Raw genomic sequence first — 24,390 nt, forward strand, 5'->3', positions numbered from 1 at the left:
CATGTGACAGTAATAGGGGGTGACAGGTCCTCTTTATGGAGAGATCTGGGGTCTATAATGAATGTAAACATCCCATGTGACAGTAATAGACAGTGACAGGTCCTCTTTATGGAGAGATCTGGGGTCTATAATGAATGTAAACATCCCATGTGACAGTAATAGACGGTGACAGGTCCTCTTTATGGAGAGATCTGGGGTCTATAATGAGTGTAAACATCCCATGTGACAGTAATAGACAGTGACAGGTCCTCTTTATGGAGAGATCTGGGGTCTATAATGAATGTAAACATCCCATGTGACAGTAATAGGAGGTGACAGGTCCTCTTTATGGAGAGATCTGGGGTCTATAATGAATGTAAACATCCCATGTGACAGTAATAGACAGTGACAGGTCCTCTTTATGGAGAGATCTGGGGTCTATAATGAATGTAAACATCCCATGTGACAGTAATAGGAGGTGACAGGTCCTCTTTATGGAGAGATCTGGGGTCTATAATGAATGTAAACATCCCATGTGACAGTAATAGACGGTGACAGGTCCTCTTTATGGAGAGATCTGGGGTCTATAATGAATGTAAACATCCCATGTGACAGTAATAGACAGTGACAGGTCCTCTTTATGGAGAGATCTGGGGTCTATAATGAATGTAAACATCCCATGTGACAGTAATAGACGGTGACAGGTCCTCTTTATGGAGAGATCTGGGGTCTATAATGAATGTAAACATCCCATGTGACAGTAATAGACAGTGACAGGTCCTCTTTATGGAGAGTGGGGTCTATAATGAATGTAAACATCCCATGTGACAGTTATAGGAGGTGACAGGTCCTCTTTATGGAGAGATCTGGGGTCTATAATGAATGTAAACATCCTATGTGACAGTAATAGACGGTGACAGGTCCTCTTTATGGAGAGATCTGGGGTCTATAATGAATGTAAACATCCCATGTGACAGTAATAGACGGTGACAGGTCCTCTTTATGGAGAGATCTGGGGTCTATAATGAATGTAAACATCCCATGTGACAGTAATAGACAGTGACAGGTCCTCTTTATGGAGAGATCTGGGGTCTATAATGAATGTAAACATCCCATGTGACAGTAATAGACGGTGACAGGTCCTCTTTATGGAGAGATCTGGGGTCTATAATGAATGTAAACATCCCATGTGACAGTAATAGACAGTGACAGGTCCTCTTTATGGAGAGTGGGGTCTATAATGAATGTAAACATCCCATGTGACAGTAATAGGAGGTGACAGGCCCTCTTTATGGAGAGATCTGGGGTCTATAATGAATGTAAACATCCCATGTGACAGTAATAGACAGTGACAGGTCCTCTTTATGGAGAGATCTGGGGTCTATAATGAATGTAAACATCCCATGTGACAGTAATAGGTGGTGACAGGTCATCTTTATGGAGAGATCTGGGGTCTATAATGAATGTAAACATCCCATGTGACAGTAATGACGGTGACAGGTTCTCTTTATGGAGAGATCTGGGGTCTATAATGAATGTAAACATCCCATGTGACAGTAATAGATGGTGACAGGTCCTCTTTATGGAGAGATCTGGGGTCTATAATGAATGTAAACATCCCATGTGACAGTAATAGGTGGTGACAGGTCCTCTTTATGGAGAGATCTGGGGTCTATAATGAATGTAAACATGCCATGTGACAGTAATAGACAGTGACAGGTCCTCTTTATGGAGAGATCTGGGGTCTATAATGAATGTAAACATCCCATGTGACAGTAATAGACGGTGACAGGTCCTCTTTATGGAGAGATCTGGGGTCTATAATGAATGTAAACATCCCATGTGACAGTAATAGGAGGTGACAGGTCCTCTTTATGGAGAGATCTGGGGTCTATAATGAAATGAAACATCCCATGTGACAGTAATAGGAGGTGACAGGTCCTCTTTATGGAGAGATCTGGGGTCTATAATGAATGTAAACATCCCATGTGACAGTAATAGGAGGTGACAGGTCCTCTTTATGGAGAGATCTGGGGTCTATAATGAATGTAAACATCCCATGTGACAGTAATAGGAGGTGACAGGTCCTCTTTATGGAGAGATTTGGGGTCTATAATGAATGTAAACATCCCATGTGACAGTAATAGGAGGTGACAGGTCCTCTTTATGGAGAGATCTGGGGTCTATAATGAATGTAAACATCCCATGTGACAGTAATAGATGGTGACAGGTCCTCTTTATGGAGAGATCTGGGGTCTATAATGAATGTAAACATCCCATGTGACAGTAATAGGAGGTGACAGGTCCTCTTTATGGAGAGATCTGGGGTCTATAATGAATGTAAACATCCCATGTGACAGTAATAGGAGGTGACAGGTCCTCTTTATGGAGAGATCTGGGGTCTATAATAAATGTAAACATCCCATGTGACAGTAATAGGAGGTGACAGGTCCTCTTTATGGAGAGATCTGGGGTCTATAATGAATGTAAACATCCCATGTGACAGTTATAGGAGGTGACAGGTCCTCTTTATGGAGAGATCTGGGGTCTATAATGAATGTAAACATCCCATGTGACAGTAATAGACGGTGACAGGTCCTCTTTATGGAGAGATCTGGGGTCTATAATGAATGTAAACATCCCATGTGACAGTAATAGGTGGTGACAGGTCCTCTTTATGGAGAGATCTGGGGTCTATAATGAATGTAAACATCCCATGTGACAGTAATAGGCGGTGACAGGTCCTCTTTATGGAGAGATCTGGGGTCTATAATGAATGTAAACATCCCATGTGACAGTAATAGACAGTGACAGGTCCTCTTTATGGAGAGTGGGGTCTATAATGAATGTAAACATCCCATGTGACAGTTATAGGAGGTGACAGGTCCTCTTTATGGAGAGATCTGGGGTCTATAATGAATGTAAACATCCCATGTGACAGTAATAGACAGTGACAGGTCCTCTTTATGGAGAGATCTGGGGTCTATAATGAATGTAAACATCCCATGTGACAGTAATAGACGGTGACAGGTCCTCTTTATGGAGAGATCTGGGGTCTATAATGAATGTAAACATCCCATGTGACAGTAATAGACAGTGACAGGTCCTCTTTATGGAGAGATCTGGGGTCTATAATGAATGTAAACATCCCATGTGACAGTAATAGACGGTGACAGGTCCTCTTTATGGAGAGATCTGGGGTCTATAATGAATGTAAACATCCCATGTGACAGTAATAGACAGTGACAGGTCCTCTTTATGGAGAGTGGGGTCTATAATGAATGTAAACATCCCATGTGACAGTAATAGGAGGTGACAGGTCCTCTTTATGGAGAGATCTGGGGTCTATAATGAAAGTAAACATTCCATGTGACAGTAATAGGGGGTGACGGGTCCTCTTTATGGAGAGATCTGGGGTCTATAATGAATGTAAACATCCCATGTGACAGTAATAGGAGGTGACAGGTCCTCTTTATGGAGAGATCTGGGGTCTATAATGAAAGTAAACATCCCATGTGACAGTAATAGACAGTGACAGGTCCTCTTTATGGAGAGATCTGAGGTCTATAATGAATGTAAACATCCCATGTGACAGTAATACGTGGTGACAGGTCCTCTTTATGGAGGGATCTGGGGTCTATAATGAATGTAAACATCCCATGTGACAGTAATAGGAGGTGACAGGTCCTCTTTATGGAGAGATCTGGGGTCTATAATGAATGTAAACATCCCATGTGACAGTAATAGGAGGTGACAGGTCCTCTTTATGGAGAGATCCGGGGTCTATAATGAATGTAAACATCCCATGTGACAGTAATAGGCGGTGACAGGTCCTCTTTATGGAGAGATCTGGGGTCTATAATGAATGTAAACATCCCATGTGACAGTAATAGACAGTGACAGGTCCTCTTTATGGAGAGATCTGGGGTCTATAATGAATGTAAACATCCCATGTGACAGTAATAGGAGGTGACAGGTCCTCTTTATGGAGAGATCTGGGGTCTATAATGAATGTAAACATCCCATGTGACAGTAATAGACAGTGACAGGTCCTCTTTATGGAGAGATCTGGGGTCTATAATGAAATGAAACATCCCATGTGACAGTAATAGGAGGTGACAGGTCCTCTTTATGGAGAGATCTGGGATCTATAATGAATGTAAACATCCCATGTGACAGTAATAGATGGTGACAGGTCCTCTTTATGGAGAGATCTGGGGTCTATAATGAATGTAAACATCCCATGTGACAGTAATAGATGGTGACAGGTCCTCTTTATGGAGAGATCTGGGGTCTATAATGAATATAAACATCCCATGTGACAGTAATAGGGGGTGACAGGTCCTCTTTATGGAGAGATCTGGGGTCTATAATGAATGTAAACATCCCATGTGACAGTAATAGACAGTGACAGGTCCTCTTTATGGAGAGATCTGGGGTCTATAATGAATGTAAACATCCCATGTGACAGTAATAGACGGTGACAGGTCCTCTTTATGGAGAGATCTGGGGTCTATAATGAATGTAAACATCCCATGTGACAGTAATAGACAGTGACAGGTCCTCTTTATGGAGAGATCTGGGGTCTATAAAGAATGTAAACATCCCATGTGACAGTAATAGGAGGTGACAGGTCCTCTTTATGGAGAGATCTGGGGTCTATAATGAATGTAAACATCCCATGTGACAGTAATAGACAGTGACAGGTCCTCTTTATGGAGAGATCTGGGGTCTATAATGAATGTAAACATCCCATGTGACAGTAATAGGAGGTGACAGGTCCTCTTTATGGAGAGATCTGGGGTCTATAATGAATGTAAACATCCCATGTGACAGTAATAGACGGTGACAGGTCCTCTTTATGGAGAGATCTGGGGTCTATAATGAATGTAAACATCCCATGTGACAGTAATAGACAGTGACAGGTCCTCTTTATGGAGAGATCTGGGGTCTATAATGAATGTAAACATCCCATGTGACAGTAATAGACGGTGACAGGTCCTCTTTATGGAGAGATCTGGGGTCTATAATGAATGTAAACATCCCATGTGACAGTAATAGACAGTGACAGGTCCTCTTTATGGAGAGTGGGGTCTATAATGAATGTAAACATCCCATGTGACAGTTATAGGAGGTGACAGGTCCTCTTTATGGAGAAATCTGGGGTCTATAATGAATGTAAACATCCCATGTGACAGTAATAGACGGTGACAGGTCCTCTTTATGGAGAGATCTGGGGTCTATAATGAATGTAAACATCCCATGTGACAGTAATAGACGGTGACAGGTCCTCTTTATGGAGAGATCTGGGGTCTATAATGAATGTAAACATCCCATGTGACAGTAATAGACAGTGACAGGTCCTCTTTATGGAGAGATCTGGGGTCTATAATGAATGTAAACATCCCATGTGACAGTAATAGACGGTGACAGGTCCTCTTTATGGAGAGATCTGGGGTCTATAATGAATGTAAACATCCCATGTGACAGTAATAGACAGTGACAGGTCCTCTTTATGGAGAGTGGGGTCTATAATGAATGTAAACATCCCATGTGACAGTAATAGGAGGTGACAGGCCCTCTTTATGGAGAGATCTGGGGTCTATAATGAATGTAAACATCCCATGTGACAGTAATAGACAGTGACAGGTCCTCTTTATGGAGAGATCTGGGGTCTATAATGAATGTAAACATCCCATGTGACAGTAATAGGTGGTGACAGGTCCTCTTTATGGAGAGATCTGGGGTCTATAATGAATGTAAACATCCCATGTGACAGTAATGACGGTGACAGGTTCTCTTTATGGAGAGATCTGGGGTCTATAATGAATGTAAACATCCCATGTGACAGTAATAGATGGTGACAGGTCCTCTTTATGGAGAGATCTGGGGTCTATAATGAATGTAAACATCCCATGTGACAGTAATAGGTGGTGACAGGTCCTCTTTATGGAGAGATCTGGGGTCTATAATGAATGTAAACATGCCATGTGACAGTAATAGACAGTGACAGGTCCTCTTTATGGAGAGATCTGGGGTCTATAATGAATGTAAACATCCCATGTGACAGTAATAGACGGTGACAGGTCCTCTTTATGGAGAGATCTGGGGTCTATAATGAATGTAAACATCCCATGTGACAGTAATAGGAGGTGACAGGTCCTCTTTATGGAGAGATCTGGGGTCTATAATGAAATGAAACATCCCATGTGACAGTAATAGGAGGTGACAGGTCCTCTTTATGGAGAGATCTGGGGTCTATAATGAATGTAAACATCCCATGTGACAGTAATAGGAGGTGACAGGTCCTCTTTATGGAGAGATCTGGGGTCTATAATGAATGTAAACATCCCATGTGACAGTAATAGGAGGTGACAGGTCCTCTTTATGGAGAGATTTGGGGTCTATAATGAATGTAAACATCCCATGTGACAGTAATAGGAGGTGACAGGTCCTCTTTATGGAGAGATCTGGGGTCTATAATGAATGTAAACATCCCATGTGACAGTAATAGATGGTGACAGGTCCTCTTTATGGAGAGATCTGGGGTCTATAATGAATGTAAACATCCCATGTGACAGTAATAGGAGGTGACAGGTCCTCTTTATGGAGAGATCTGGGGTCTATAATGAATGTAAACATCCCATGTGACAGTAATAGGAGGTGACAGGTCCTCTTTATGGAGAGATCTGGGGTCTATAATAAATGTAAACATCCCATGTGACAGTAATAGGAGGTGACAGGTCCTCTTTATGGAGAGATCTGGGGTCTATAATGAATGTAAACATCCCATGTGACAGTTATAGGAGGTGACAGGTCCTCTTTATGGAGAGATCTGGGGTCTATAATGAATGTAAACATCCCATGTGACAGTAATAGACGGTGACAGGTCCTCTTTATGGAGAGATCTGGGGTCTATAATGAATGTAAACATCTCATGTGACAGTAATAGGTGGTGACAGGTCCTCTTTATGGAGAGATCTGGGGTCTATAATGAATGTAAACATCCCATGTGACAGTAATAGGCGGTGACAGGTCCTCTTTATGGAGAGATCTGGGGTCTATAATGAATGTAAACATCCCATGTGACAGTAATAGACAGTGACAGGTCCTCTTTATGGAGAGTGGGGTCTATAATGAATGTAAACATCCCATGTGACAGTAATAGACGGTGACAGGTCCTCTTTATGGAGAGATCTGGGGTCTATAATGAATGTAAACATCCCATGTGACAGTAATAGGTGGTGACAGGTCCTCTTTATGGAGAGATCTGGGGTCTATAATGAATGTAAACATCCCATGTGACAGTAATAGGCGGTGACAGGTCCTCTTTATGGAGAGATCTGGGGTCTATAATGAATGTAAACATCCCATGTGACAGTAATAGACAGTGACAGGTCCTCTTTATGGAGAGATCTGGGGTCTATAATGAATGTAAACATCCCATGTGACAGTAATAGACGGTGACAGGTCCTCTTTATGGAGAGATCTGGGGTCTATAATGAATGTAAACATCCCATGTGACAGTAATAGACAGTGACAGGTCCTCTTTATGGAGAGTGGGGTCTATAATGAATGTAAACATCCCATGTGACAGTAATAGGAGGTGACAGGTCCTCTTTATGGAGAGATCTGGGGTCTATAATGAAAGTAAACATTCCATGTGACAGTAATAGGGGGTGACGGGTCCTCTTTATGGAGAGATCTGGGGTCTATAATGAATGTAAACATCCCATGTGACAGTAATAGGAGGTGACAGGTCCTCTTTATGGAGAGATCTGGGGTCTATAATAAATGTAAACATCCCATGTGACAGTAATAGACAGTGACAGGTCCTCTTTATGGAGAGATCTGGGGTCTATAATGAATGTAAACATCCCATGTGACAGTAATAGGAGGTGACAGGTCCTCTTTATGGAGAGATCTGGGGTCTATAATGAAAGTAAACATCCCATGTGACAGTAATAGACAGTGACAGGTCCTCTTTATGGAGAGATCTGAGGTCTATAATGAATGTAAACATCCCATGTGACAGTAATAGGTGGTGACAGGTCCTCTTTATGGAGGGATCTGGGGTCTATAATGAATGTAAACATCCCATGTGACAGTAATAGGAGGTGACAGGTCCTCTTTATGGAGAGATCTGGGGTCTATAATGAATGTAAACATCACATGTGACAGTAATAGGAGGTGACAGGTCCTCTTTATGGAGAGATCCGGGGTCTATAATGAATGTAAACATCCCATGTGACAGTAATAGGCGGTGACAGGTCCTCTTTATGGAGAGATCTGGGGTCTATAATGAATGTAAACATCCCATGTGACAGTAATAGACAGTGACAGGTCCTCTTTATGGAGAGATCTGGGGTCTATAATGAATGTAAACATCCCATGTGACAGTAATAGGAGGTGACAGGTCCTCTTTATGGAGAGATCTGGGGTCTATAATGAATGTAAACATCCCATGTGACAGTAATAGACAGTGACAGGTCCTCTTTATGGAGAGATCTGGGGTCTATAATGAAATGAAACATCCCATGTGACAGTAATAGGAGGTGACAGGTCCTCTTTATGGAGAGATCTGGGATCTATAATGAATGTAAACATCCCATGTGACAGTAATAGATGGTGACAGGTCCTCTTTATGGAGAGATCTGGGGTCTATAATGAATGTAAACATCCCATGTGACAGTAATAGATGGTGACAGGTCCTCTTTATGGAGAGATCTGGGGTCTATAATGAATGTAAACATCCCATGTGACAGTAATAGGGGGTGACAGGTCCTCTTTATGGAGAGATCTGGGGTCTATAATGAATGTAAACATCCCATGTGACAGTAATAGACAGTGACAGGTCCTCTTTATGGAGAGATCTGGGGTCTATAATGAATGTAAACATCCCATGTGACAGTAATAGACGGTGACAGGTCCTCTTTATGGAGAGATCTGGGGTCTATAATGAATGTAAACATCCCATGTGACAGTAATAGACAGTGACAGGTCCTCTTTATGGAGAGATCTGGGGTCTATAATGAATGTAAACATCCCATGTGACAGTAATAGGAGGTGACAGGTCCTCTTTATGGAGAGATCTGGGGTCTATAATGAATGTAAACATCCCATGTGACAGTAATAGACAGTGACAGGTCCTCTTTATGGAGAGATCTGGGGTCTATAATGAATGTAAACATCCCATGTGACAGTAATAGGAGGTGACAGGTCCTCTTTATGGAGAGATCTGGGGTCTATAATGAATGTAAACATCCCATGTGACAGTAATAGACGGTGACAGGTCCTCTTTATGGAGAGATCTGGGGTCTATAATGAATGTAAACATCCCATGTGACAGTAATAGACAGTGACAGGTCCTCTTTATGGAGAGATCTGGGGTCTATAATAAATGTAAACATCCCATGTGACAGTAATAGACGGTGACAGGTCCTCTTTATGGAGAGATCTGGGGTCTATAATGAATGTAAACATCCCATGTGACAGTAATAGACAGTGACAGGTCCTCTTTATGGAGAGATCTGGGGTCTATAATGAATGTAAACATCCCATGTGACAGTAATAGGAGGTGACAGGTCCTCTTTATGGAGAGATCTGGGGTCTATAATGAATGTAAACATCCCATGTGACAGTAATAGACGGTGACAGGTCCTCTTTATGGAGAGATCTGGGGTCTATAATGAATGTAAACATCCCATGTGACAGTAATAGACGGTGACAGGTCCTCTTTATGGAGAGATCTGGGGTCTATAATGAATGTAAACATCCCATGTGACAGTAATAGACAGTGACAGGTCCTCTTTATGGAGAGTGGGGTCTATAATGAATGTAAACATCCCATGTGACAGTAATAGGAGGTGACAGGTCCTCTTTATGGAGAGATCTGGGGTCTATAATGAATGTAAACATCCCATGTGACAGTAATAGACAGTGACAGGTCCTCTTTATGGAGAGATCTGGGGTCTATAATGAATGTAAACATCCCATGTGACAGTAATAGGTGGTGACAGGTCCTCTTTATGGAGAGATCTGGGGTCTATAATGAATGTAAACATCCCATGTGACAGTAATGACGGTGACAGGTTCTCTTTATGGAGAGATCTGGGGTCTATAATGAATGTAAACATCCCATGTGACAGTAATAGATGGTGACAGGTCCTCTTTATGGAGAGATCTGGGGTCTATAATGAATGTAAACATCCCATGTGACAGTAATAGGTGGTGACAGGTCCTCTTTATGGAGAGATCTGGGGTCTATAATGAATGTAAACATGCCATGTGACAGTAATAGACAGTGACAGGTCCTCTTTATGGAGAGATCTGGGGTCTATAATGAATGTAAACATCCCATGTGACAGTAATAGACAGTGACAGGTCCTCTTTATGGAGAGTGGGGTCTATAATGAATGTAAACATCCCATGTGACAGTAATAGGTGGTGACAGGTCCTCTTTATGGAGAGATCTGGGGTCTATAATGAATGTAAACATGCCATGTGACAGTAATAGACAGTGACAGGTCCTCTTTATGGAGAGATCTGGGGTCTATAATGAATGTAAACATCCCATGTGACAGTAATAGACAGTGACAGGTCCTCTTTATGGAGAGATCTGGGGTCTATAATGAATGTAAACATCCCATGTGACAGTAATAGACGGTGACAGGTCCTCTTTATGGAGAGATCTGGGGTCTATAATGAATGTAAACATCCCATGTGACAGTAATAGACAGTGACAGGTCCTCTTTATGGAGAGTGGGGTCTATAATGAATGTAAACATCCCATGTGACAGTAATAGGAGGTGACAGGTCCTCTTTATGGAGAGATCTGGGGTCTATAATGAATGTAAACATCCCATGTGACAGTAATAGACAGTGACAGGTCCTCTTTATGGAGAGATCTGGGGTCTATAATGAATGTAAACATCCCATGTGACAGTAATAGGTGGTGACAGGTCCTCTTTATGGAGAGATCTGGGGTCTATAATGAATGTAAACATCCCATGTGACAGTAATGACGGTGACAGGTTCTCTTTATGGAGAGATCTGGGGTCTATAATGAATGTAAACATCCCATGTGACAGTAATAGATGGTGACAGGTCCTCTTTATGGAGAGATCTGGGGTCTATAATGAATGTAAACATCCCATGTGACAGTAATAGGTGGTGACAGGTCCTCTTTATGGAGAGATCTGGGGTCTATAATGAATGTAAACATCCCATGTGACAGTAATAGACAGTGACAGGTCCTCTTTATGGAGAGTGGGGTCTATAATGAATGTAAACATCCCATGTGACAGTAATAGGTGGTGACAGGTCCTCTTTATGGAGAGATCTGGGGTCTATAATGAATGTAAACATGCCATGTGACAGTAATAGACAGTGACAGGTCCTCTTTATGGAGAGATCTGGGGTCTATAATGAATGTAAACATCCCATGTGACAGTAATAGGAGGTGACAGGTCCTCTTTATGGAGAGATCTGGGGTCTATAATGAAATGAAACATCCCATGTGACAGTAATAGGAGGTGACAGGTCCTCTTTATGGAGAGATCTGGGGTCTATAATAAATGTAAACATCCCATGTGACAGTAATAGGAGGTGACAGGTCCTCTTTATGGAGAGATCTGGGGTCTATAATGAATGTAAACATCCCATGTGACAGTAATAGATGGTGACAGGTCCTCTTTATGGAGAGATCTGGGGTCTATAATGAATGTAAACATCCCATGTGACAGTAATAGGAGGTGACAGGTCCTCTTTATGGAGAGATCTGGGGTCTATAATGAATGTAAACATCCCATGTGACAGTAATAGGAGGTGACAGGTCCTCTTTATGGAGAGATCTGGGGTCTATAATAAATGTAAACATCCCATGTGACAGTAATAGGAGGTGACAGGTCCTCTTTATGGAGAGATCTGGGGTCTATAATGAATGTAAACATCCCATGTGACAGTAATAGATGGTGACAGGTCCTCTTTATGGAGAGATCTGGGGTCTATAATGTAAACATCCCATGTGACAGTAATAGGAGGTGAAAGGTCCTCTTTATGGAGAGATCTGGGGTCTATAATGAATGTAAACATCCCATGTGACAGTAATAGGAGGTGACAGGTCCTCTTTATGGAGAGATCTGGGGTCTATAATGAATGTAAACATCCCATGTGACAGTTATAGGAGGTGACAGGTCCTCTTTATGGAGAGATCTGGGGTCTATAATAAATGTAAACATCCCATGTGACAGTAATAGGAGGTGACAGGTCCTCTTTATGGAGAGATCTGGGGTCTATAATGAATGTAAACATCCCATGTGATACTAATAGGCGGTGACAGGTCCTCTTTATGGAGAGATCTGGGGTCTATAATAAATGTAAACATCCCATGTGACAGTAATAGATGGTGACAGGTCCTCTTTATGGAGAGATCTGGGGTCTATAATGTAAACATCCCATGTGACAGTAATAGGAGGTGAAAGGTCCTCTTTATGGAGAGATCTGGGGTCTATAATGAATGTAAACATCCCATGTGACAGTAATAGGAGGTGACAGGTCCTCTTTATGGAGAGATCTGGGGTCTATAATGAATGTAAACATCCCATGTGACAGTTATAGGAGGTGACAGGTCCTCTTTATGGAGAGATCTGGGGTCTATAATAAATGTAAACATCCCATGTGACAGTAATAGGAGGTGACAGGTCCTCTTTATGGAGAGATCTGGGGTCTATAATGAATGTAAACATCCCATGTGACAGTTATAGGAGGTGACAGGTCCTCTTTATGGAGAGATCTGGGGTCTATAATAAATGTAAACATCCCATGTGACAGTAATAGGAGGTGACAGGTCCTCTTTATGGAGAGATCTGGGGTCTATAATGAATGTAAACATCCCATGTGACAGTAATAGGAGGTGACAGGTCCTCTTTATGGAGAGATCTGGGGTCTATAATGAAATGAAACATCCCATGTGACAGTAATAGGAGGTGACAGGTCCTCTTTATGGAGAGATCTGGGGTCTATAATAAATGTAAACATCCCATGTGACAGTAATAGGAGGTGACAGGTCCTCTTTATGGAGAGATCTGGGGTCTATAATGAATGTAAACATCCCATGTGACAGTAATAGATGGTGACAGGTCCTCTTTATGGAGAGATCTGGGGTCTATAATGAATGTAAACATCCCATGTGACAGTAATAGGAGGTGACAGGTCCTCTTTATGGAGAGATCTGGGGTCTATAATGAATGTAAACATCCCATGTGACAGTAATAGGAGGTGACAGGTCCTCTTTATGGAGAGATCTGGGGTCTATAATAAATGTAAACATCCCATGTGACAGTAATAGGAGGTGACAGGTCCTCTTTATGGAGAGATCTGGGGTCTATAATGAATGTAAACATCCCATGTGACAGTAATAGATGGTGACAGGTCCTCTTTATGGAGAGATCTGGGGTCTATAATGTAAACATCCCATGTGACAGTAATAGGAGGTGAAAGGTCCTCTTTATGGAGAGATCTGGGGTCTATAATGAATGTAAACATCCCATGTGACAGTAATAGGAGGTGACAGGTCCTCTTTATGGAGAGATCTGGGGTCTATAATGAATGTAAACATCCCATGTGACAGTTATAGGAGGTGACAGGTCCTCTTTATGGAGAGATCTGGGGTCTATAATAAATGTAAACATCCCATGTGACAGTAATAGGAGGTGACAGGTCCTCTTTATGGAGAGATCTGGGGTCTATAATGAATGTAAACATCCCATGTGATACTAATAGGCGGTGACAGGTCCTCTTTATGGAGAGATCTGGGGTCTATAATGTAAACATCCCATGTGACAGTAATAGGAGGTGACAGGTCCTCTTTATGGAGAGATCTGGGGTCTATAATGAATGTAAACATCCCATGTGACAGTAATAGAAGGTGACAGGTCCTCTTTATGGAGAGATCTGGGGTCTATAATGAATGTAAACATCCCATGTGACAGTAATAGACGGTGACAGGTCCTCTTTATGGAGAGATCTGGGGTCTATAATAAATGTAAACATCCCATGTGACAGTAATAGGAGGTGACAGGTCCTCTTTATGGAGAGATCTGGGGTCTATAATGAATGTAAACATCCCATGTGACAGTAATAGGTGGTGACAGGTCCTCTTTATGGAGAGATCTGGGGTCTATAATGAATGTAAACATCCCATGTGACAGTAATAGGAGGTGAAAGGTCCTCTTTATGGAGAGATCTGGGGTCTATAATGAATGTAAACATCCCATGTGACAGTAATAGGTGGTGACAGGTCCTCTTTATGGAGAGATCTGGGGTCTATAATGTAAACATCCCATGTGACAGTAATAGGGGGTGACAGGTCCTCTTTATGGAGAGATCTGGGGTCTATAATGAATGTAAACATCCCATGTGACAGTAATAGGTGGTGACAGGTCCTCTTTATGGAGAGATCTGGGGTCTATAATGTAAACATCCCATGTGACAGTAATAGGGGGTGACAGGTCCTCTTTATGGAGAGATCTGGGGTCTATAATGAATGTAAACATCCCATGTGACAGTAATAGGAGGTGACAGGTCCTCTTTATGGAGAGATCTGGGGTCTATAATGAATGTAAACATCCCATGTGACAGTAATAGGAGGTGACAGGTACTCTTTATGGAGAGATCTGGGGTCTATAATGAATGTAAACATCCCATGTGACACTAATAGGAGGTGACAGGTCCTCTTTATGGAGAGATCTGGGGTCTATAATGAATGTAAACATCCCATGTGACAGTAATAGACAGTGACAGGTCCTCTTTATGGAGAGATCTGGGGTCTATAATGAATGTAAACATCCCATGTGATACTAATAGGCGGTGACAGGTCAGGACAGAATTTTCCTCATTTACCTTGGCAGACTAACTGTAACTTCAGTTCTCCGCCCCCTTTTTTTCTGAACTCTCAGACAAGCTTCATAATTCAGCACTTTGAATGGATGTAGAGAAGAGAGGGCTAAAGATAAACAGGTGCAACCTATTTAGGAGGATTTGTCTCATCTCTGTGTATCACCCTCTGAGGGTTTACAACCACTTAAGGGCCAAACCTATTTCCGACATTTGTTGTTTACAAGTTAGATCAATATTTTTTGCTAGAAAATGACTTAGAACCCCCAAATATTATATATATATATATTTTTAGCAAAGAATCACACGGTATTTGCGGGCAGCGGTCTTCGAAAGGCAATTTTTTGGGAAACAAATACACTTCGCTGAATAAAAAAAAAAATTAAACAGTAAAGTTAGCCCAATATTTTTTGTATATTATGAAAGATGATGTTACGCCGAGTAAATAGATCCCTAACATGTTACGGTCTAAAATGGCGCCCGCTCGTGGAATGGCGACAACCTTCGGTACTTAAAAATCTTCATAGGCGACGCTTTAAACATTTTTAATGGTTACCAGTTTAGAGTTACAGAGGAGGACTTGTGCTGGAATTGTTGCTCTCACTCTGACGAATGTCTGCTGATATTTATTGAAGCGGCCGATCTCTCCCAACATTCGATCCGTGTGTACCGGGCTTCAGGCTCAGGTTAAAAAGTCGCCAAGACCCCCCGCTGATGTCTGCGCACACCCCGAGCACCCTGTGACTAATGTCATCAGAGCCAGACTTTTTTCCTGTCTTAAAGCGGAGTTCCACCCCCCCCAAAAAAAAAAAAAATATTAATGTGCTAAAAAAAAAAAAAAACATTTGGAGAATTTTTTTTTTACTCACCTCTTTAATGCCTGTTGCTAGGGGGTCCCTCGTAATCTGCCTCCTTCAGCGCCTGGGCTCCTGACGTCACTTCCCTCGGCGCAGGAAGGGAGATCAGCTCTCCCTCTTGTCAATCATCTGGGACACGTGACAGATGATTGTGCGGCCAGTGACGGCGCACGGCTTGCGCATGTGCAATGGGTGCCCGGCTGTGAAGCCACAGCTGGGGGCCAACAGTTAAAATGCCGGTGCCGCTGAGCGGAGGGGGAGACGAGCGGAGCTTCGATCCCCCGCATCGCTGGACCCTGGGACAGGTAAGTGTCCGATTATTAAGCAGTATTTGTAGCTGATGACTTTTAATTTTATTTTTTAAGTGGGAACTCGGCTTTAAGTCTCCTCAGAACCAGTGGCGGCTGGTGCTTTTTTTTTCTTTGGGGGGGGGCGGCAAATAACCGCCACTCCCAGCAGCCGGCGGCACCTCAAACCCCCCAGGCCCCCCCCCCCGCCCGCTCATTGTCTAATGCCCCGTACACACGATCGGACATTGATCGCACATTCCGAAAACAAAATCCTAGGATTTTTTCCGACGGATGTTGGCTCAAACTTGTCTTGCATACACACGGTCACACAAAGTTGTCGGAAAATCCGATCGTTCTGAACACGGTGATGTAAAACACGTACGTTGGGACTACAAACGGGGCAGTAGCCAACAGCTTTCATCTCTTAATTTATTCTGAGCATGCATGGCACTTTGTGCGTCGGATTTTTGTGTACACACGATCGGAATTTAAGGGATCGGATTTTATTGTTGGAAAATTTTATAGCCTGCTCTCCAACTTTGTGTGTCATAAATTCCGATGGAAAAGTCCGATGGAGCCCACACACGGTCGGAAAATCTGATAACACGCTCCGATCGCCCATTTTCCATCGGAAAATCCGACCGTGTGTACGGGGCATTACCCCATCTAGTTGGCGGGTATCGGCCAGTGGGATCGGACATCTCCTCCATTCCTCCATCTCGGTGGCCGTGCGTCTCCTCCCCTCCCCCTAGGCGTCCAATAGGATCGCCTGTCTTTTCAGCCATTCGGGTGACAGGTCTTAAAACCCGCTTGGCCGGGAGGAGGATCAGTGTTACAACAACAAATATTCATTGTAACACACCTCATTTTTAACAAGAAGGTGGGATATAAACTTCACGTCAATAACATGCGGAATTTCCCTAGGAAGGTAATATGGCGGACGCCCTCCAATCAATAATTCTGTATCTGGACAGCAGACACTTTATGCGATCGAGGGTTGCACCGTCTATTGTTAACAAAAACAACAAGCCCCCCCCTTCCTCTTACCACTCATTGCCCGGTCCATGCCCGCTCTAACAATCTGGAAACCACTTACATTAACATGGTGACCGGGAATATCTCTGTTCTGCCGCCTTTCCGGACAACACCCAATGCTACACTAATGAAGTTCCCGTGAAATCTGAACTAACACCATTGGCTCATCTACCCTATTCACCAACCATCTCACATTTCCCATGATAATAATAATAAGAAGAACTAGAAAAGGTACAATTTATGGGGAAATTGTGAAAAGTGTTCTTGCCTCTACAACTGGAGTGGGCGGAGTAACTGGGAGGAGTGGCTTGAGTAACTGTTGTGTGGTTGGAGTGGGCGGAGTAACTGAAAAGTGTTAAAAAGCCTAATATTTTAAAAAGTATAAATAGTAGTAAAAAAGTTGAAGTCCCATCATTAGCTGAAAGAGCTGAACATTTTTTTTACAAAAGTTTTTTTTTTTTTTTTTCAAAAATTATGATTTTTTTTTCAAAATGATTTTTTTTTACAAAAATGAATTGATTTTTTTTTCAAAAATGATTTTTTTTTTCAAAAATGATTTTTTTTTTTTCAAAAACGAATTTTTTTTTTCAAAAATGATTTTTTTTTTCAAAAATTATTTATTTTTTTTCAAAAATTATTTTTTTTTTTCAAAAATTATTTTTTTTTTTCAAAAATATATATATTTTTTCCAAAAATTTTTTTTTTTTTTTCATGGGGCGGTCATAATGTTTTGGCTGATCATGAGGTTGCCAGCTTTTGTCACCTCCCACTCTAGTTTTGAACATTTCGCCATTCATTCCTATGGGACCAATTTCGCAGCAAAAACGGCGATATTTCGTGAACCATGCGGTGAAACGTTCCACAAGGTAATAGCACACCAATTAAATGACATTGATTCCGGATTCACACTGGTATTTTTCAGCTTTACATGGTAATAGTACACCAATTAAATGACATTGAACATTTCGCCATTCATTAATATGGGACCAATTATCTGCAAAAACTACGATATTTCGTGAAAAATTCGGCGAAACGTTCCACAAAGTAATAGCACACCAATCGGGAACAATCCGCACCTTCGGTATATTACTTGTCTCTGTAGTTTAAAAGCTGTGGGAGGAATTAGGGTGGTATGATCGTGGGGTTGTCAGCTTTTGTCACCTCCCACTCTAGTTTTGAACATTTCGCCATTCATTCCTATGGGACCAATTTCGCCGCAAAAACGACGATATTTCGTGAACCATTCGGCGAAAAAAGTTCCACAAAGTAATAGCACACCATTCGGGAACAATCCGCACGTTTCGGTATATTACTTGTCTATGAAGTGTAAAAATTGTGGGAGGAGTTAGGGTGGTAAATTTGGCTATAATAATAATAATATATATGTGAGATAACAGAAGGTGGTCTTGCTATGGAAGAACACTTAATAATAATGGTAATGGAGGGAATATATGGTTTAAATCTCCTTCTCTTAATCATACTCGATCAGTCAGCTATGGACATGAGCAGAAGAGCTTGTGAGATCAGAAGACCCCTCCAGCGTTCGATCTCACGCGAGGCTCCACCTTCCAATCAAATCTAAATAATATGCAATTATTCCCAAAGAATTTTGTTTTTTTTTTTACATTTTTTCAAGGATGAAGGGAAAAGAACACAATTCAAACTGAACCTCTGTATTCTACTGCAGGATGGGGAATGGTCCAAAAAATATTCTAACGCTCCGTACACACGATCGGATTTTCCGTCGGAAAAAACTTGGATGGTTTTTCCGACGGAATTCTGCTCAAGCTTGGCTTGCATACAGAAAAAATCTCTGACCGTCAAGAACGCGGTGAGGTACAACACCGCGACGAGCCGAGAAAATGAAGTTCAGTGCTTCCCAGCATGCGTCGAGTTAATTTCCGAGCATGCGCAGGAATTTTGCGCGTCGGAATTTGTACAGACGATCGCATTTTCGGATAGGAACTTTTCCCGACCGAAGAATAGAGAACCTGCTCACAATCTTTTGCTGGCTGGAATCCCGCCAGCAAAAGACCGATGGCGCGTACACACGGTCGCTTTTTCCGACAAAAAGCTCTCATCTGAGTTTTTGCTGGAGGAATTTCCGATCGTGTGTACGCGGCATTATTCTTCCTCACAGGCAACAAAAGTTTAAAAAAAAAAAAAACCTCATATTGATAAACAAAGTCAATGTGTGGAAAGAATATATCGTGTCTTCTAAATATTTCTAAAATAGACTAAAAAATAACACGAACACGATTCTCAGCTCTTAGATTAGATTCGAAGAACAATTCTGGGCTCTTAGTTTGGTGAAATGACTACATTGTTTCTTCTAAACTGCAACATGGAATGAAGTCAGAATCATTGAAACATTTTCATTTCTTCCCGGCAGGAGCTTCAATATAAAGTAACAAATATTCACCAGAAGAAATTGGAATGAGAAACAAAGTCAGTGTGCTGCTAGTATACAGTAGATATACAAACTATATACTGTGTGTGTGTATATATATAATAAAAATAATAATTATGGACTCCAAAATAAAAGTCAGTGTTCTGCTAGTATAGATCTTGTATTATGGACAATGGCGGAATGTTTATAGAATGGACTTGTAATGGGAGAATAAGACAAGGAAACATGTATAATATGGAAATGTTCTTACTTACCATGGATGAAGAGGAGCCCCAGGATCAGGAGAGTGATCACAGCCTTCATTATGATGTTCTGCAGTTTCTTCTAGGATCTGTGTAGGGGCCCCGGGGCCCTGAACTTAAAGGACTGGGGGCGGAGCCATGTTATTGCTGGTAACATTATAGATCTCATTTCCTGGATGAGTTCTGTGGCAATGTTTGATCAGGATTGCAAAATAAAAATCTGCTGACTTTCCGTTCTCTATATACATTGTAGAATAGAGTTCAAGGATGTCTGAGGACCTTTACAGGGCACTCCCTCTCTATACATATACTGTATATAGGTGTATATATCAGTACACAGTCCCCTGCAAACATTGTAACCAAAAGAAGTTCTGTTTTAATGACTCATGTTAAAAACATAGGTCTTTGTTACATATATGTGGATATGCTGTGTATAATTATATATTATATATATATATATATATATATATATATATATATATATATATATATACAGTATCTCACAAAAGTGAGTACACCCCTCCGTCACATTTTGCCATGAGGTGCCATGTTGAACCTCCAGTGACCGGTATGAGAGAGTGAGAGCGATAACACCAAATTTAACACACCTGCTCCCCATTCACACCTGAGACCTTGTAACACTAACGAGTCACATGACACCGGGGAGGGAAAATGGCTACTTGGGCCCAATTTTGGACATTTTCTTTTAGGGGTGTACTGACTTTTGTTGCCAGCGGTTTAGACATTAATGGCTGTGTGTTGAGTTATTTTGAGGGGACAGCAAATTTACACTGTTATACAAGCTGTACACTCACTACTTTACATTGTAGACAAGTGTCATTTCTTCAGTGTTGTCACATGAAAAGAGAGAAGAAAAGATTTACACAAATGTGAGGGGTGTACTTACTTTTGTGAGATACTGTACATTCCCAAACAGGAACAATACCCATGACAGCAATGCCTCTCAACTTCACTGATCTAAACAGGACCAGAATAAATGGTTCATACATCGTCTCCACAGCTAATGAGCGCAGATCAGTCACTTTGATGGTTTCAAAACAGATAAACACTCCACAGATTTGTTTAAACATTACATACCCGTAAATGTACACGGCTGGGCAATTCAGATTGCACCTGAGCAAAGATTACAGTTTATGGAGGAAAAAACTATGTTCAATATTATTATATCCCAGATCCAGAACTAAATAGAACACTCTATAGTACAAATTGCTCACAGTTCCCAATATGTGAAAATATCAGTTACTAGACATGTGTGATTAGTTTCGTACGAATCGAAAATTCGTACAAATTTCCATAAATTCGTACTTTCAGGAGGATCCGAAATACGAATTGCTATGCTTCCGAATTTTGTACGAAATACAAAATTTCGTTTACGAATTTCGGATCCAAATTCCTAACAAACATTCGTAATTGTTACTTAAAGTTAACGAACCTAAAAGTTAAAACCCCAGGAAGTCAGCACAGCACAGGGATGGTGGGAGCCCCTCATAATGATAAATTCATCATAACGAACGTTCGTAATTGATACGAAAAGTTAACGAACCTAACGAAAGTTCGTATTTCGTACGAATCCGAACTGAATTACGAAATACGAATTAATTCCAATACGAAGCGTAATGGAACAAAACGAAACAAATTTATTGACGTTGCACATGTCTATCGGTTACCTGAGATTCCATGTTATTGCGTCCAGTTTTTTAAGAGCAGGTATACCGTCCATACATAGAGGGTTATATTATATATGTGGAGATCAAGCTTATGCCTGGCTTCCTACTAATGTTACAGGTACATGTTATATTGGGAAGTTTTCACCTGCTTTGGCTGTTCACAAAGATACAGTGCGACCAGATCACAGTCCAGAATACTCTTTATGCCGTGTAAACGCGGCTGGACTTTTCAACCAAACTTGTCCAACGAAACGAATCCGTCGGACAATTCCACCGTGTGTGGGCTTCATAGGACCTGCAGTGGACCTTTTCTGTCGAAAATCTGACAGACTTTAGATTTAGAACACGTTTCAAATCTTTACGTCGGAACTCCGCCGGATTCAGTTGTATGCTAGTCCGACAGACGAAAACCGACACTAGGGCAACTATTGGCTACTGACTATGAAGTTCCCTATTTTAGTCCGGTTGTACGTCATCACTAGGGATGAGCTTCGTGTTCGAGTCGAACCCATGTCCGACTCGAACATCGGCTGTTCGATCGTTCGCCGAATTGCGAACGTTATGGGCCGTTCGCGCTAAATTCGTGTGGCGCGTCACGGCCCATAATTCACTGCGGCATCGCAGTGCATTGCTGGCTGATGATTGGCCAAGCATGCACTATGACCCGCATGCTTGGCCAATCACAGCGCCGTCAGTAGAGAGAGCTGTAATTGGCCAAAGCCAGGGTGGCTTTGGCCAATTATGGCTCAGGGGATTTAGTACACACCCCACACTATACAAGGCCGCCTGCACGGCGGCCCTGTGTAGTGTGTGTTCCGGTGTGCTGAGAGATAGAGAGAGAGAGAGACAGTGTCATTTGATTTGAGTTAGATAGATTAGGCAGAACAGTCAGTCAGTTAGCTGCACTTACAGTGTATTGTGTATATATATGCATCCCAGGTGTTGCATATATATATATACACTGTATTCAGTTTAGCTAGATCCGTTCCTGTTATCTTCTATCTAGACTATTTACATTTAGTGCAGTGCGTCCTGCTCACAGTGTTCAGCTAGATCCGTTCCTGCTATTTACATTTAGTGCAGTGCGTCCTGCTCACAGTGTTCAGCTAGATCCGTTCCTGTTATCTTCTAGACTATTTACATTTAGTGCAGTGCGTCCTGCTCACAGTGTTCAGCTAGATCCGTTCCTGCAATTTACATTTAGTGCAGTGCGTCCTGCTCACAGTGTTCAGCTAGATCCGTTCCTGCTATTTACATTTAGTGCAGTGCGTCCTGCTCACAGTGTTCAGCTAGATCCGTTCCTGCTATTTACATTTAGTGCAGTGCGTCCTGCTCACAGTGTTCAGCTAGATCCGTTCCTGTTATCTTCTAGACTATTTACATTTAGTGCAGTGCGTCCTGCTCACAGTGTTCAGCTAGATCCGTTCCTGCTATTTACATTTAGTGCAGTGCGTCCTGCTCACAGTGTTCAGCTAGATCCGTTCCTGCTATTTACATTTAGTGCAGTGCGTCCTGCTCACAGTGTTCAGCTAGATCCGTTCCTGTTATCTTCTAGACTATTTACATTTAGTGGGGGTGATTTAGTGGGGGTGATAACCCTTCCCTATGTTTTCCAAAAAGCTTAGAAAAGATTTTTTGGCTGGAGCTAAACACGTTAAAAATGTTCAAAATTACAAACAGATTCTACTTAACAACAAACCTACAGTCCCTGTCTTGTTTGCACCGCCTGTATACTGCTGTTCAGAGTATATAGGGCCTGGTGGCCCCACACCTTTCCTTATTTTAATTTGGGTGCGGGGTTCCCCTTAATATCCATACAAGACCCAAAGGGCCTGGTAATGGACTGGGGGGTACCCATGCCGTTTGTCTCACTGATTTTCATCCATATTGCCAGGACCCGACATGACATTAAACCCTCAAGCAGTTTTAAATGAGATTTTTTCCTTTAAAAATGACATTTGGTGCAGGGACTGTTCTAAACATGGGAAACACGCGTCACTTTACAGGCATACTATAGACACCCCCCAGGTACGATATTTAAAGGAATATTTCACTTTTTTTTTTTTACTTTAAGCATCATTAAAATCACTGCTCCCGAAAAAACGTCCGTTTTTAAAAGTTTTTTTTGCATTGATACATGTCCCCTGGGGTAGGACCCGGGTCCCCAAACCCTTTTTAGGACAATACCATGCAAATTAGCCTTTAAAATGAGCACTTTTGATTTCGAACGTTCGAGTCCCATAGACGTCAATGGGGTTCTAACGTTCGTGCGAACTTTCGGTCCGTTCGCGGGTTCTGGTGCGAACCGAACCGGGGGGTGTTCGGCTCATCCCTAGTCATCACGTACGAATCCGTCGGACTTTGGTGTGATCATGTGTAGGCAAGTCCGTTCGTTGGAAAGTCCGTCGGAAGTCCGTCAAAAGTCTGTCGGAAGTCCACTGGAAAGACTGTCAGACCTTTGTTGAAGAAAAGTCCACTCGTGTGTACAGGGCATTAGTGTTCAAAAGAGAGCTGATCACTGAAGGTGACATGACATGGTGATGATTCCCTTCCTGGACAGGATGGGGAATTGAAGCAATGAAAAGACTAAATAATTACACTAGAATTGTAGATGAGATTATTAACCTTACTACCACTGATATAGGTTTATTAAATGAAGAAATGGCTCAGCTTAAAAAAGTAGTATTAGAGCACAGATTAATGCTAAATGATCTCACTGCAACTCAAGGTGGGATGTGTAAGGTATTTCACACTGACTGTTGTATATACTGATAATGAGGACATTATTAAAGGGCTTCTTGCTAAGATAAGAGAACTACAGAAATAGGCCAGAGATCATGCTAAAGATGGGTGGAACCCCTTTAAGGGATTAGGAGGTTTTGGTGACTTTTAAATATGAAATAGCAACATGGTTACAGAAACTAGGCGCTTACATTGTGATGTTCCTATTTCTCATATTTCTTATTTACTTCCTCATCAGGCTATGCCTCTGTG

At 41.8% G+C, this 24,390-nt stretch overlaps 1 long non-coding RNA gene across 1 annotated transcript in view; it reads right to left on the reverse strand.

The window, feature by feature from the left end:
* Positions 1–19,869, reverse strand: part of LOC141102638 (uncharacterized) — a 35,517-nt gene extending 15,648 nt beyond the window's left edge. The window contains exon 1 of the long non-coding RNA XR_012235178.1: positions 19,721–19,869. This is a non-coding gene — a long non-coding RNA (uncharacterized lncRNA). The remainder of the gene's footprint in view (positions 1–19,720) is intronic.
* Positions 19,870–24,390: the final 4,521 nt, after the last annotated feature.

Source organism: Aquarana catesbeiana, linkage group LG07 (assembly GCF_042186555.1).
Source record: "Aquarana catesbeiana isolate 2022-GZ linkage group LG07, ASM4218655v1, whole genome shotgun sequence".
NCBI lineage: Eukaryota > Metazoa > Chordata > Amphibia > Anura > Ranidae > Aquarana > Aquarana catesbeiana.